Below are 13905 nucleotides of genomic sequence, written 5' to 3'. Positions count from 1 at the left end.
GGTCTGTTTGCTTGAAATGCAGCCAAGCCAATCTACCGATACTGGATTGTGGTGACAGAAATTACAGTGTTTACTGCGGGGCGCCAAGCAAGGAGAACTGGGCAGCTAGTAATCAAAAGGCTCAAACTCCCAATGGCTTTCAGGCAAGGGTTTTAAAAGGCGACATGGGGGTCGCAGGGAGTATGATCAGCTCCTGGACATTTTTTGGACTGGTTGGTGGTGAGATAACAGGGTGATGCTTCAGGAATCTCAGTCATCAACCTTCTGGTTCCAGCCAGTCTGGGGTCTACATGCTTGTGGTCAGCATGTAGTCACCATCCTCCACCTGGTGGAGGGTCTGAGTTTCTGCAGAACAACTCACATTATTATCTATATCCCTTCAGGAGGAGCCGTGACCCTATTATTCTAATCATTAACTGCTTGAGTCTGCTCTTTGGAACTCAGGGAAGGCCAAACCAAAAGGAGGGGGGGCACAGAGGGGCTTGTACCTGGGAAGGCCTCGCAGGGTCCTGCTCAGTTTCAGTCCCCCCTTTTCTCTGATAGTCCTCAATCCTGAGGGGAACAGCGATGGGACAAGAAAGGGAATAAGGTTTTGGACAGAGAGGTTAATCAGAAACTCAGCATGGGAACTGGGTTTTAGGGGTTCCTCACACTCCTCCGACTTCCCTTACCAGGTTTTGGCTCCTCACCACCCATTCCCTTGCCCTCTGGCTGCCTCCTTTCCCTTATCTCACAGCCAGCACGTTACCAGGTCCTGGGAATGCTCCTGTCCCCCCTCCTCTCCCAAATTCAGCCACTTCTCTGGCCCTACTGCCTCTTTCTTAATTCAGGCCAATATTCACTCCAGGCTGGAAGGCCACATCTGCCAGCAGTCCTGTCCTCTTCAACCCACTTCCTACATTGCAGCTAGAGGGGGGATCTTTGCAAAGATTCTGGTTGTTCCCTGGATGAAAGCTCTTCAGGGGCTTTCTGATTCCTTTGGTGTAAAGACCAAACTCCTCCGTCTGACCCACGAGCCTTTCACAGCCTGGCCTCTGCGACCTCCAGCCCATCTTTTACAATGCCTCCCTCACATGTTGAGCCACAGTCCCACCTGCAACAAAATCACTGGTGGAGCTTGTTAAATGTGCAGATTCTGGGTCCCTACCCCAGGTCCCCCAAATCAGAATCCCTGGGACCGGCACCAATGCTTAACAAGCCTCCCATGATTGAAACCTACTTCTTGCAGCTCCTCAGAAAGGGCTCTCTTTCCTCCTGGGCTGTACACAGGTTCCTCTTGCCTAGTGGCTATACCTCCTCCACTTCCTTCAGACTGAGTTTAAACATTACCTCCTTCCTACCCTGGGCTTACTCCTAAAACAGCACTTATTAAGTGGAGATTTGCCTGTCTGCTTCTTTGTCTTTCCCCCCAACCAGAATGGAAGCTCCTATGGCAAGGTACCTGGCACAGAGAGGGGACTCAATAAATACTTGTTGAATCCAGAATGAATGAATATCTGGGCATACTCCAAGCTCAAGGACCTGCCATGGTGGCGGGGGAGAGAGAAGAACAACCAAGAATAAGCCACCATGAGGATGGAGGAGAGGACATGACTGGGGGGTGGGGGGTGGTGAGTCTTTCCAGTTCCCCTCAAGCTACCACCCACAGGGGTCTGGTTTAGGGGCACACCCACCTCCCAGGGATGCTAAGGAGAACCTGTTCCAATAGATCAGCTTTCTTCTCTGTCGCCTCAAGGACCCATTCCTGCTCCTCTGCTGGAGGTTTTGAATGCCCCCCACAAACACCATGCCATCCAGGGCAGCTGGGGTGGCATCTTGGTACTCCAGCAGCACTTTGTCTCCCTTTGTTTATTGACCTACCAGAAAAATCTCAAGCCCAGTCCAGACAAGTGACTCAGTACAGCCTCAAGGAATGAAAGCTGGAAAACAAGACTCAGACAGCAGGGCCAGTCCCTGCCCAGCCCAAAGAGAAGGTGCTAAGGGAAACCAGTCAGCAGATGCCCTCTAGAGCCAACACAGACCACCACTGTGTCCTGGGTCTTCTCTGCATACACAGTCAAGGTATTCTGCCCTCTGCCCTCTGCCCTCAAGGATGTCTCCATCTAGTTGGAAGTTGTGGGAAGGACTTGAATTGGGTCTTAATTACAACAGCAACTGTAATAGCAGCTGTGATTCTTATTGAATGCTTACCACATGCCAAACATTGTTCTAAGCACTTGACAAGCGGCCTCTCTCACAACTCAAATAATCCCTTTGCAGATTAGGAAACTGAGGCTCAGGGAGGTTAAACCCATCCGTACAGTTGAAGGGATGGGTATAAAGCAGAGTGGTTGAGAGGAGGGCTCTGGGTGAGTTGGAAGGTGATGCACACTCAGTTTGGGCCACATTTCTTCAGTTGGAAGCAAAGGCATGTGCTGGGGAGTGTCACAAGGTGATGAGAAAGCCCTGGTTGCCAGGCTAAGGTGCTTGTAATTGCTCCTCTAGGCTCCATGTCAATTGCTCCTTTCCTCTGTGTTTTTAATCTTAGGTGGTCAAATGCTATGATATGACCTAAGGAACTGGAGCTGGGAGTCCTGGTCCTGCTACAGTCTGGCTGTGGGACCTTAAGTAGGCTCCTGCCCTCTCTGGGCCTCGGTGTCCTCACCCTGAAAGGAGCCTTATTCAGGAACTTCCAACCCAGCCCATGGGTTTCTATTCATAGCTTCATCGCTCCAGAGCCCAATTAAGCTTAGATGCAGGAGCAGCTTTTAATTAACTTTAGCCTTTTCCTACAATAGACCCTTCCCGCACCTCACAGGTGCCCCTAGGACACAGGACAGGCACAGAGGAGGAAGGCAAAAGAGAGAGCAGAGATACTTCTCTCTGTACATCCCTGAGCAGGTGAATTGTCTGGCTCCCTCCTGGAGTCCAGGTTGGTCCACCTAGTTAGATCTCCAGGCCCAGAGAGACAGCATCTCTTCTTCCTCTTCCTCTTTACTGTCTGTATTCATTCATTCACCCATTCATCCATTTCTTCCTCAAAGGGCAGGGCCTCCTCTGTGCCAAGCATTGTACTAGGCCCTGGAATACAGCTATGAACCAGATGCACAGGACAGGCAGATGGTGGGGTTGCCTCTGTCCTAGTCCAACTGGCCACCAGGTGTCACCAGTGCCAGCCACACAGCCTCTCTCGGGTCTGAGAAGGAAAGTGGAGCTGGGATGGGGAAGTGTGAACGGGTGAACCAACCCAGCTCTGCTCAGCCAGCCTGAATCAGAAGCAAGTTCCTCTAGTGGAAAAAATAATCCATCTCCTTACCCCTCCCCCACCAGAAAGACACCCTCATGACTTCCTCAACAGCCCAGCTCACTTGCGATCTTGGGAACTCATACCCCTCTTCAGTCTGGAATTCTCCCTACAGCCCATCCCTCACAGAGAGCCCACCAGTTTCTTGTAAACGCCTTTGGTGACTGCAGCTCACTACCTCACAGGTGAGAGAGGCAGAGACCTGGGACCTTTACTGCAGTGCTTGCCCCTGGACAAATGTTTTCTCAAGCAACAGAATACAAAGAAACTATAAGGGACTAAAAATAACTGCATGCATGCCCAGCTGTGGCAAATTATGAACAAGATACAAAAAGACCAAAACCCAACTGCCATTTCTGAGGAAGGGGGAGCAAAAGCAGGGTACTGCACGTGATCCCTGCACACGGTACCACCCAGGGGGTAGGCAGACCACCTACGCCGCCCCTCTGGCCCGACCCACCAATTCGCAGGTACCCTCACCCCAATTAAGGGACCAGCTGCCTCCCCACCTCCCACCTCCCCACTCGCCCCCCGCCCCACCCCCACCTTGGGGAGCGAGCAAGGGAACCTGTTGCTTGTTTTCTTCCCTCTTGCTGCAGCACCAGTCCCAATAAAGCCTTGCTTGAATTTCTTGTCTGGCTTCTTATCAATTTCTATTGATTAAAGAGTCCAAGAACCTGGGTCAGTAACACAGGCAACCTATATTATTAGAAGACCCTTCCTGACTTAGAACCAAAATTTGACAATCACTTTGATTTGTCCTCGTTTTACCTTCTATAGGTAAAAAGAGGAGGGCTCTTCTTTCCCATACAGCACTTCAGGCGTTTGAAGAGATTGTTCAGATCTCCTGAGTGTTTGTTCATTATTCATGTCTGTATACAGAGCATTAACTATGTGATAGGCCTCGGGGCCACAGCAGAGAACAAGCAAAGTTGAGGCCTGTCCTCCCGTGGCTTGTAGTCTGTCCAAGAAACCCAAAACCATACCAGCAGTAATGATAAAGTTTGTACAAGGCCAAATAGGAGAGATCTGGTCTGACATGGAGCAGGGGGCAAGGGCCTCAGCCAGCCTGGTCCCTAGGAAGACTTCCTGAGATCTCCCTGTGGTCAGACAAAGGGTGAGCAACTTCAATGCCGTTCAATATCAAACTTTTTAAGAAAAACTGGGAGAATTTTGCTGGTACCCTGAGCTTAGAAAATGCAGCATCATGGTGGTGGGGGGGTTGATGGGGTGTTTAGGGGACAGAGGCGGGGACAGAAAAGCCATCCAGGCAGTGAGAGAGAGGATGGAGTATCTGGGGGGCTGACAAGGCCCAGACTTGCTGGAGTACACAGTACAACTGAGGAAGGAGCTGTGAGGCAAGAGTCCCCAAAAGAAGGGAGAGACACCTTTAGGCCCTTCAGTGGTTTCTGGATACCAGTATCCAATGCCCAGATCTGGTGTGATGTGGGGTCTGGGGAAACCATGAGGTCACCTTCCCTGATGCAGAAACACTACATTCCCATGAACACAGCCCAGGAAAGCAGCAGACTTTTGATGGGGACTTGCAGTGTAATTGTGGTCCTCTAAAGCCCTCAAGGGTTCTTCACTCAAGCTGCTAAGAGGCCAGAGAGGTCCCATCTAGGGATCTCACAGCTGAGTTAACGAACCTCAGGCTGAACTGTATTTCCTCTGTTCTCTTGTTTATTTCCTTTTTTCTTAGTTTCATGAACAACATGCATTCATTTTAATAAAATTTACAAATACGATAAACAAAATAAGAATCTAAAATTACCTTGTATTATTGTATTTATTTCTGTGTAACAAATTACCCCTAAATTTCGTAGCTTCAGACCACAAACATTTATCTCCCAGTTTCTCAGATTCAGGTGCTTTGGAGTAGCTTAAGGATTTGGCTCAGGATTTCTCACAAGACTGCAATCAGATTGTCAGCCAGAGCTGCAGTCATCTGAAAGTTTGACCAGGGTTGGGAGTTTTATTTCTAAGGTTGCTGATTTGTACACCCAGCAAGATGTTGCTTGTTCTTGGTAGGAGGCCTTGTAGCTCACCACGTGGACCTCTCCATGGTTGCTTGAGTATCTTTTGACCCAGCTGCTGACTGTCCCCAGAGTGAATGATCCAAGAAAGAGAACAAGGAAGAAACCACAGTGCCTTTTATGATCTAGTTAATCCTATACTTGGGAGGGGAATTAGGCTCTACCTCTTGAAGGAAGGAGTATGAAAGAATTTGTGGATATCTTTTTCAACCTCCAGATACCCCAAATCCCCTTCCCAAATAACTACTATGAACATTTTACCAGAACTTTTCTCACTCAACTATATACATCAACCTTAAAATATAAAAATGGTATCATAATGTACCTACTGTGGTTAATTACTATTTTATGTAATGTTTGAACAGGTGATAACTCACAGTATAAAAATTTAAAGGTACAATAGCACAAAAGCATATGCAGTTAAAAGCGAGTCTCCCTCTCTCACTTGATTTCAGCCACTTAGCTCCCCTCCCTGAAATATGCCTTCACCTGTTTCTAGCATACCACAAACATATACATATCTATCCTTTTGTTTCCACACTCACTGTTCTGCAACTTACTCTTTGGCCTCACTATATAGCTCTCAGATATTTCCATATCGGTACATAGAGAATTGCCTCATTTTTAAAAGAGCTGCAGAGTATTTTACTGAATGGAGGCAGCCAAGTTTATTTAATATGGACTGTTTTGTAACTAGTTCTGTGATTTTAAAATGTACTATAAATGTCTTTCAGCATCAGTAAATCTAGTGTTACATTATAGTGTATTGTGGCTGCTAACCATGTACTGTGACTATTTTAACTGATCCCCTGGTGCTGAAAATTTGAGTTGTTTCCTATTTTCTCATGGTGGCTTCCAAAACAAACAGCATACATCTAGTGAGACTTTTGGTACTATCCATCAGAAGCCTGAAAAATAGGCATAATCTTTGATCCAGCAATCCCACTTCTAAGAATCTCTCCTAATAATCAGAAAAGTGCACAAAGATGCACCTTCTTATGTTTGTTGCAAAGTTGCTTATAGCAGAGAAAAATTTTTTAAAAACCTATATGGCCCAAAACATGTGACTGATTAAATCATGATTCATAATTCTATCCATGGAATGCTAGGTATACACCAAAAATTATGATGTAATCTTATCTTTACTGATCCACAAATATGTCTATGGAATGTTCCCTAGTCTTAAAAAAAAAAAACAAAACAGGTTACAAGACTGTGTATCTAATAAAATTGTGAAAACAATTCCATTTACCATAACATTAAAAAGAATAAAATAGAAAACAATTTGGGGGTCCCTCAAAAAGTTAAACATAGATTACTAAATGAGCCAACAATTCTACTCTAGGTACATGTCCAAAAGAATTGAAAACAGGGACTCATACAGATGCTTTCAAGTGAATGTTCATAGCAGCATTATTTACCATAGTCAAAAGGTGGAAACAACCCACGTGTTCATCAACAGGTAAATGGATAAATAAATGTGGTACCCACATACAATGGAATATTATTCGGTCATGAAAAGGAATGAAGTTCTGATACATGCTACTATGTGGATAAACCTTACAAACATTATGCTAAGCGGAATAAGCCAGACACCAAGGACAAATATTATATGATTTAACTTATATAAAATATAGAGAGTAGGCAAATTCATAGAGATGAAAAAGTAGATTAGAGGCTACCAGGGACTGAGGGGAGGGAAATATAGGGAGTTACTGCTTAATGAGTACAGAGCTTCTGTCTGGGATGGTGAAAAATTTTGGAAACGGATAGTGGTGATGATTGTACAATATTGCCAATGTAATTAATGCCCTTGAATCATACACATAAAATGGCTAAAGTGGTAAATTTTGTGTTATACACATTTACCACAATTTAAAAATTCCAAAAAAAGAGTAAAATACTTGCAAATAAACTTAACAAAAGAAGGGCAAAACTTATACTCTATACAACATAAAACATTGCTAAAAGGAATTAAAGAAGATCTGAATAAATGGAAAGACAACTCATGTTCATGGACCTGATATTGTTAAGATGATGATACTCCCCAAATTGACCTATGGATTCAATGTAATCCCTGTCAAAATCCCAGATGACTTCCTTGCAGAAATTGACAAGCTGATCCTAAAATTTATGTGGGAATTTAAGGGACCCAGAATAGCCAAAACAATCTTGAAAAGGATGAGCAAAGTTGGAGGAATCACATTTCCTGATTTTGAAACTTACTACAAGCTACAGTAACCAAGATGGTGTGGACTGGCATAAGGATAGATATATAGATCAATGGAAAATAATTGAGAATTCATAAATAAACTCTCATATTTAAAGTCAGTTAATTTTTGACAAGGGTGCCAAAACAATTCAATGGAGAAAGGATAGTCTTTCTGACAAATGGTGCTGGGAAAACTTGATATCTATATGCAGAAGAATGAATGTGAACCCCTAACTCACACCACATTAAAAAAAACCTCAAAATGGAACAAAGACCTAAATGTAAGAGCCAAAATCATTAAACTCTTAGAAGAAAATACACACACAAATCATTATGACCTTGATTAGGCAATAACTTCTTAGATATAGCACCAAAAGGACAAGCAACAAAGTAAAAGATAAATTAGATTTTATCAAAATTAGTAACGTTTGTGTTTCAAAGGACACCATGAGGAAAGTGAGAAAACAACCCAAAGGATAGGAGAAAAATTTTCCAAAGCATTTATCTGGTAAGGGAATTGTATCTAGAATATACAAAAAACTCCTATAATAATTACAATAATAAATTATTATAATAATAAAAAGGCAAATACCCAATTAAAAATGAGCAAAGGATATGAATAGACTTTTCTCAAAAAAGATATACAATAGCAATAGGCACATAAAAGATGCTCAACATCATTTACCATCAGGAAAATGCAAATCAAAACCACTATAAGACACCACTTCATACCAGTTAAGTGAGGATAGCTATACTCAAAAAGACATATGTAAACGCTGGCTAGGATCTAGAGAAATTAGAACTCTCATACATTGCTGGTGGAAATGTAAAATCATGGAGCCACTTTGGAAAACAGTCCAGTCGTTCTTCAAAAGGTTAAACAGAGCGTTACCAAATGACCCAGCAATCCCACCCTGAGGTATTTACCCAAGAGAAATGAGAATATATGTCCATACAAACACTTGTACATGAATGTTCACAGCAGCATTCTTCATAATAGCCAAAAAGTGGAAACAACTTAAGTGTCTTTAGTAAATGAATAGGTAAATAAATGCAGTATATCTATACAATGGAATATTATTCAGCAATAAAAAGGAATGAAATGTTGATATATGCTGCAACATGGATGAATCTCTAAAACATAAAAAGACAGACACAATCACATATTGCATGATTCCATTTATATGACATGTCCAGAACAGGAAAATCTATAAAGAAGGAAGGTAGATTTGTGGTTGCCTGAGGGTGAGGTGGGGGTGTTGGCTACAGGAGTTCTTTTGAGGTGATGAAAATGTTCTAAGTTTGATTGTGGGGATGTGAATATACTAAAAACTAATTTTTTTAAAATGAACATATCTTCCCATTTGTATTTGCCTTTGAAATGGAAGTCTTTTATTCTTTAGGACTTTTTTTTTTTAATTTATTTTTGGCTGTGTTGGGTCTTCGTTGCTGTGCACGGGCTTTCTCTAGTTGTGGTGAATGGGGGCTGCTTTTCATTGCAGTGCGAGGGCTTCTCATTGCTGTGGCTTCTCTTGTTGCGGAGCACGGGCTCTAGGCACGCGGGCTTCAATAGTTGTGGCTCGCGGGTTCCAGTAGTTGTGGCTCATGGGCTCTAGAGTGCAGGATCTGTAGTTGTGGCGCAGGGGCTTAGTTGCTCTGCGTCATGTGGGATCTTCCTGGACCAGGGCTCGAAACTGTGTCCCCTGCATTGGCAGGTGGATTCTTAACCACTGCGCCACCAGGGAAGCCCACTAAAAATTACTGAATTGTACATTAAATAAGTGAGTTGTATGGTATGTGAATTATATCTCAATTAGGCTGTTACCAAAAACTAACAAAAAACAGCAGTAGATCTCTCCACCCTGAGGAATACCCTCTTCCAGGAGGATGTAGGTCCATTATTTACTCCCTGAAGATACAGAAGCTCAACCAGCTGTGCTTCCCCAACCCCAATCATGCATCATCCAGTCCCTCTTTCTCTATCACATCTACCAGGATATTGTCTTGTCCTGGAAAGCCCATGACACACTAGGCAGCTCCATGATGGGGCAATAAAATTACAACAAGGAGGTGGCTGAGGTCAGACTCAGAGCCACCAATGGATGAGACATCAAGTCTCTGTGTCCGCCGGAGAGGTGACTTGAGCCCAGGGTAGAGGCCAAGATGACAGGGACTGGCAACTCCAAGAATGTGATTGTCAATGGTGATGATGATGATGGTGGTGGTGGTGATTAGTGTTGACAATTACTGAGCACTTACAAGTCAGGCCTACAAACACATTATTTCTTTTCATTCTCATGACAATTTTATGAGAAAAAAGGTATTACCACCCTCACTTTAGGTATGAGGAAACTAACTCTCAAAGAAGTTATATAACTGGGCCAAGGTCACACAGCAAGGAGAGGCAGAGGCAAGATCCCAGGTGTACCATGGTCAGCTGATATCAAAATCCTCCCAATGTCCCTGCGCTAGCAGGATTCAGGAACATTTACACACAAATATCAGGGACTTTTAACCATGAAAGGCATTGCATGGGCAAAAGAGTGGCTCCTTAGAAGCCAGAGGCCTCCTTATCCCACTTGTGGTCTGTCCCAGAACCAGCGTCCACTGAATGAATGCTTAGTGTTTTCTTCTCTCCCAGGAACACTGATGACAAGTTTCAGGGAAGACACGTGGGAACTGTAACTAGGCTGGCAATGGAAAGGAAAGCCATCCCAGACCAGCACTTCTGGGGTGCCTGGAGGGAACACGCAACTACCAGGACGTGAGGGGAGGAGGCCCCAGGAGTGAGCAGGCTGTGGAGCAGAGTGTTGGCACTCAGCAACACTGACCCGAGGGCAGCAGCCTGTGAGCTGGGCAGTCTGGAACTTAGACCTAACTTCCCTCTGTGGTCCTCGGTTTCCTCCTTGTGTGCCAGATGGCCAGTCTGGAAGGGCTTCAAGGTCCCTGGCCATCAGCACAGCTGATGAGGACAATCTCATCCGTGCAGTCGTTGTGACACTCCCCATGCCCTGAGACCCTGGCCACAGCCCACAAGGCTCCAACCAACTCTCCAGTACCCTTTCTTACATCACTGACCTTGTTATGGGTTGAACTGTGTCCCCCCAAAAAGATATGCTGAAGTCCTAACTCCCTAGTACCTGAGAATGTGACCTTATTTGGAGACAGTGTTTTTGCAGGTACAATTGAATTAAGATGAGGTCATTAGGGTGGGCCCTAATCCAATGGGACAATGGCTGGTATCCTTATAAGAAGAGGAAATGCCATGTGAAGACAGAGATGCACAGGGAGAAGGTCACCCCGTGATGATGGAGTCAGAGGCTGAAGCGCTACAGCTGCAAACCAAGGAACACCTCGGGCTGCCAGAAAGTGAAAGAGGCAAGGAGAGGTCCTCCTCTAGAGGCATCAGAGGAAGCATGGCCCTACTAACACCATGATTTCAGACTTCTGGCCTCCAGAACTCTGTGAGAATAAATTTCTGTTGTATTACACCACCAAGCTTGTGGTACTTTGTTATAACAGCCCTAAAAAAATAACACAGACCCCCAACATGCTTACATGCTCCCGCCACACCAGCCATTTCTGTTTCTCCTCAGGCCAAACTCCTTCCCACCCCAGGGGAAGGCCGTGCTGTTTTTTATGAATGTTCTAGACTCTCACTCCTCCCCCACATCTCTCTCTTGGTCCTCCAAACCCAGCATAAATGGCACTCCTTCAGGGAAATCTGGACTTGGGGTTTTCCAAGTTCCGCTCAGAGCAGCAAAAGGAATGCATTCTTCAAAGCCCTCACCATATCTGCAGTGACTCATACTGACTTGCAGTTATGCAAGGCCCATTGCACCTGCCCAGCTATAGGTGTTGTGACAACAGGGTTCTGGCCTGACACGTTCACAGGCATGTCCCATGCCTAGCACATTCCCTGACACATACAGCAGGAAGTCAGGACACAACTGTGTGGGCTGCATGGTACGTGGAAACTCCTGGGCTGGTATTTGAGGGCCCAGACATTGGGGCCTTGGCTGCCTCAGCAGCCTTCTCTCCAGTCAGACTTGGCCCCCAACTCCACACTCCAGATGGTCTCCCTGCCTCCCTGCCTCCCTGGTCCCCATCATTCCTCATTCCCCTCAGCCAGGCCACATCTTACTCTTCCTGAATGACCTGGCCCTCATGTCTCCTGCAAGGCTTTCCTCAGAGCAGGTTCAAACTCAGGAAAAAGAGCCCAGAGCAGCAGCAGGCAGCAAAGGGCAGTGAGGACAGAGTGGGGTGGAAGGAGGCCCCAAGACAATGTTGGGATTTTTTCTCTTTACAGCATACTCCAAGCATCAAACAACTAATACATGTTCAATGTCAGGAAAAGAAACCTTAAAAAACATAATGAGCAAAAAGGGAAAATTATACTAAAAATCACTCACATTCCCGCCACACAGAGTAATCATTGTTAGCACTTTTCGTGTATCATGTAGCCTTCCAGACCTTTTCTCGTGCAATGTGTATTTCTTAAAATGCAATTATACTGTTTTGTACTCTGCTTTTTTCCAATAAGAAACAATATACTAAAGGTATTTAAGAGTCAACATACAAAATTACATCATCATTTTAGTGGCTACCTAACATTCTATTATAAGATGAACCACGGTTTTGTTACTCAGTCCTCTATTGTTGGACATTTAGATAGTTTTTAGTTTTTCTCTGGTATAAACAACACTGGCACAAACATCTGAAAAACTGGTATCTTTGTGCCCTTGTCTCATTATTTTTTGATGAATGATTCCCAGAAGTGAATTGCAAGGTCTACGATTCTATGTGCATTTTAAGGCTTCTAATGCATAGTGCAAATCTGGCCTATAAAATAGAGAACCAACCTCCAGGAGAAGCGGGCAGAGATGAAGCACAGGTTCAGGGGTGGAACAGTGGAGCTGACAGCAGTGGCATCACCCAGGGGAGGTGGTGCTGGCCGCTGGGCAGGATACTGGAGGCCCAAGGTTGCTTGGCACAGGGAGACTTTGGGGCAGCTGTGGACTGCTCACTCTGGGAGGACTCTGCTCAGGCCTTTTGTTTGGCAACCTTGACTTTCTTTGGTTCTGAAGCACTGGAGCCCTTGCCCACTGCAGGGGGCTCCCTTGTGAGCTCTTGTAGGGGAGAGAAAGTACAGTGAATTCGAATTCTCTCCATTCTTAGAAAATTATTCTAAAAAATGAGAGAGTTTTCTGGAAGCCTCCTTGCTCCTGAGAGGCCAATGGCACTTATGAACGTGGTGTGTCTTCTTGTGTCTGTTTGGGGTGTGGGGAAGGGTCTAGGCAAGGACCCTCTGGCCTGGGGACGTATGGACTGCTGTCGCTCTGTGGCTTCCACCCCAATCCCACTCCCGGGCGCCCCCTCCTCGAATCCAATCAGCTCACCAGTTTACCAGGAAGCAGCCAGAGACACTCCCCACCCCAAGGGGAAACACATCATGAAACTTGGTCCTGGCACCTTCCACCCCTTTCTGGGAAATCAAGGCACAGAGCCAGCTGGGTTTTGGAGCCACCTACCTGGTTCACGTCCCCACTCCCTCCTTTACTAGCCAGGGGACTGGGGCAAGTTAATTCACCTCATTGAGCCTCAGATTGTCCATGAGGTTAGTATTATACCTTCCTGACAGGGTGGCTGAGGGGATTAAGTGAAACAATTTATGTAACGCTTGGCATAATGTCTGGAGCACGGTGAGCACTTTATTATTATTACTATTATTATCATTCACGCGACTGCCTTTTTGGCTGGAAGCACCAGTTTCTCTCTGAGAAGTCACAGGCGTTGCCACTTCCTGTGGAGAGCCAAAACCCCACTCTTCTGCAGGGCTTCTGCTCCCACTAAGCTTTTTACTAGAAGGCTGTCGTTACAGGAAATAACTCTTCATTTTCCCCGCCTCTGGCCTGATATCACAGTCTTCAGAAAAAGAGGATCTGCTCTGGAAATCAGAATAAAACAAGCAGGTAGGGCAGCATGGTGTAGTGTGTGTGCTTGGCTGGGTGTGTGAAGTGCCCTGTGGGTGTTGGTAGAGTGGGCTTGATTGTGGGTGCTTGAGGGGCAGCCCGTTCAGGGCTGTGACTGCAGGGAGTTTGAGGGAGTTTCTGAACACCCTTGGTCTGGGGGATGGGCAGTGGAATGCGGGATTTCTCAAGCTTTCTCCCTCACCCCAATACTGGGACGTGGCTCACCAGGGTCTTGGTGGGAAGGCTCTTCCTCCCTCCTTGGGTGGCAGGAAATAACCTCCCCAGCGCAGCCCAGTGCAGCTGTGGTTTGGTGAGATGCCAGGGCTGGAGTGCTGTGGAGGAAGTTTCCATTGTTTTTAACCTTTCATTTTCAGGCTGCACCCTGAGAGGCCGTCCTCAGTT

This window comes from Grampus griseus (assembly GCF_964374135.1).
Source record: "Grampus griseus genome assembly, chromosome: 3".
Taxonomy (NCBI): Eukaryota; Metazoa; Chordata; class Mammalia; order Artiodactyla; family Delphinidae; genus Grampus; species Grampus griseus.
Note: the sequence above shows the minus strand (reverse complement) of the source record.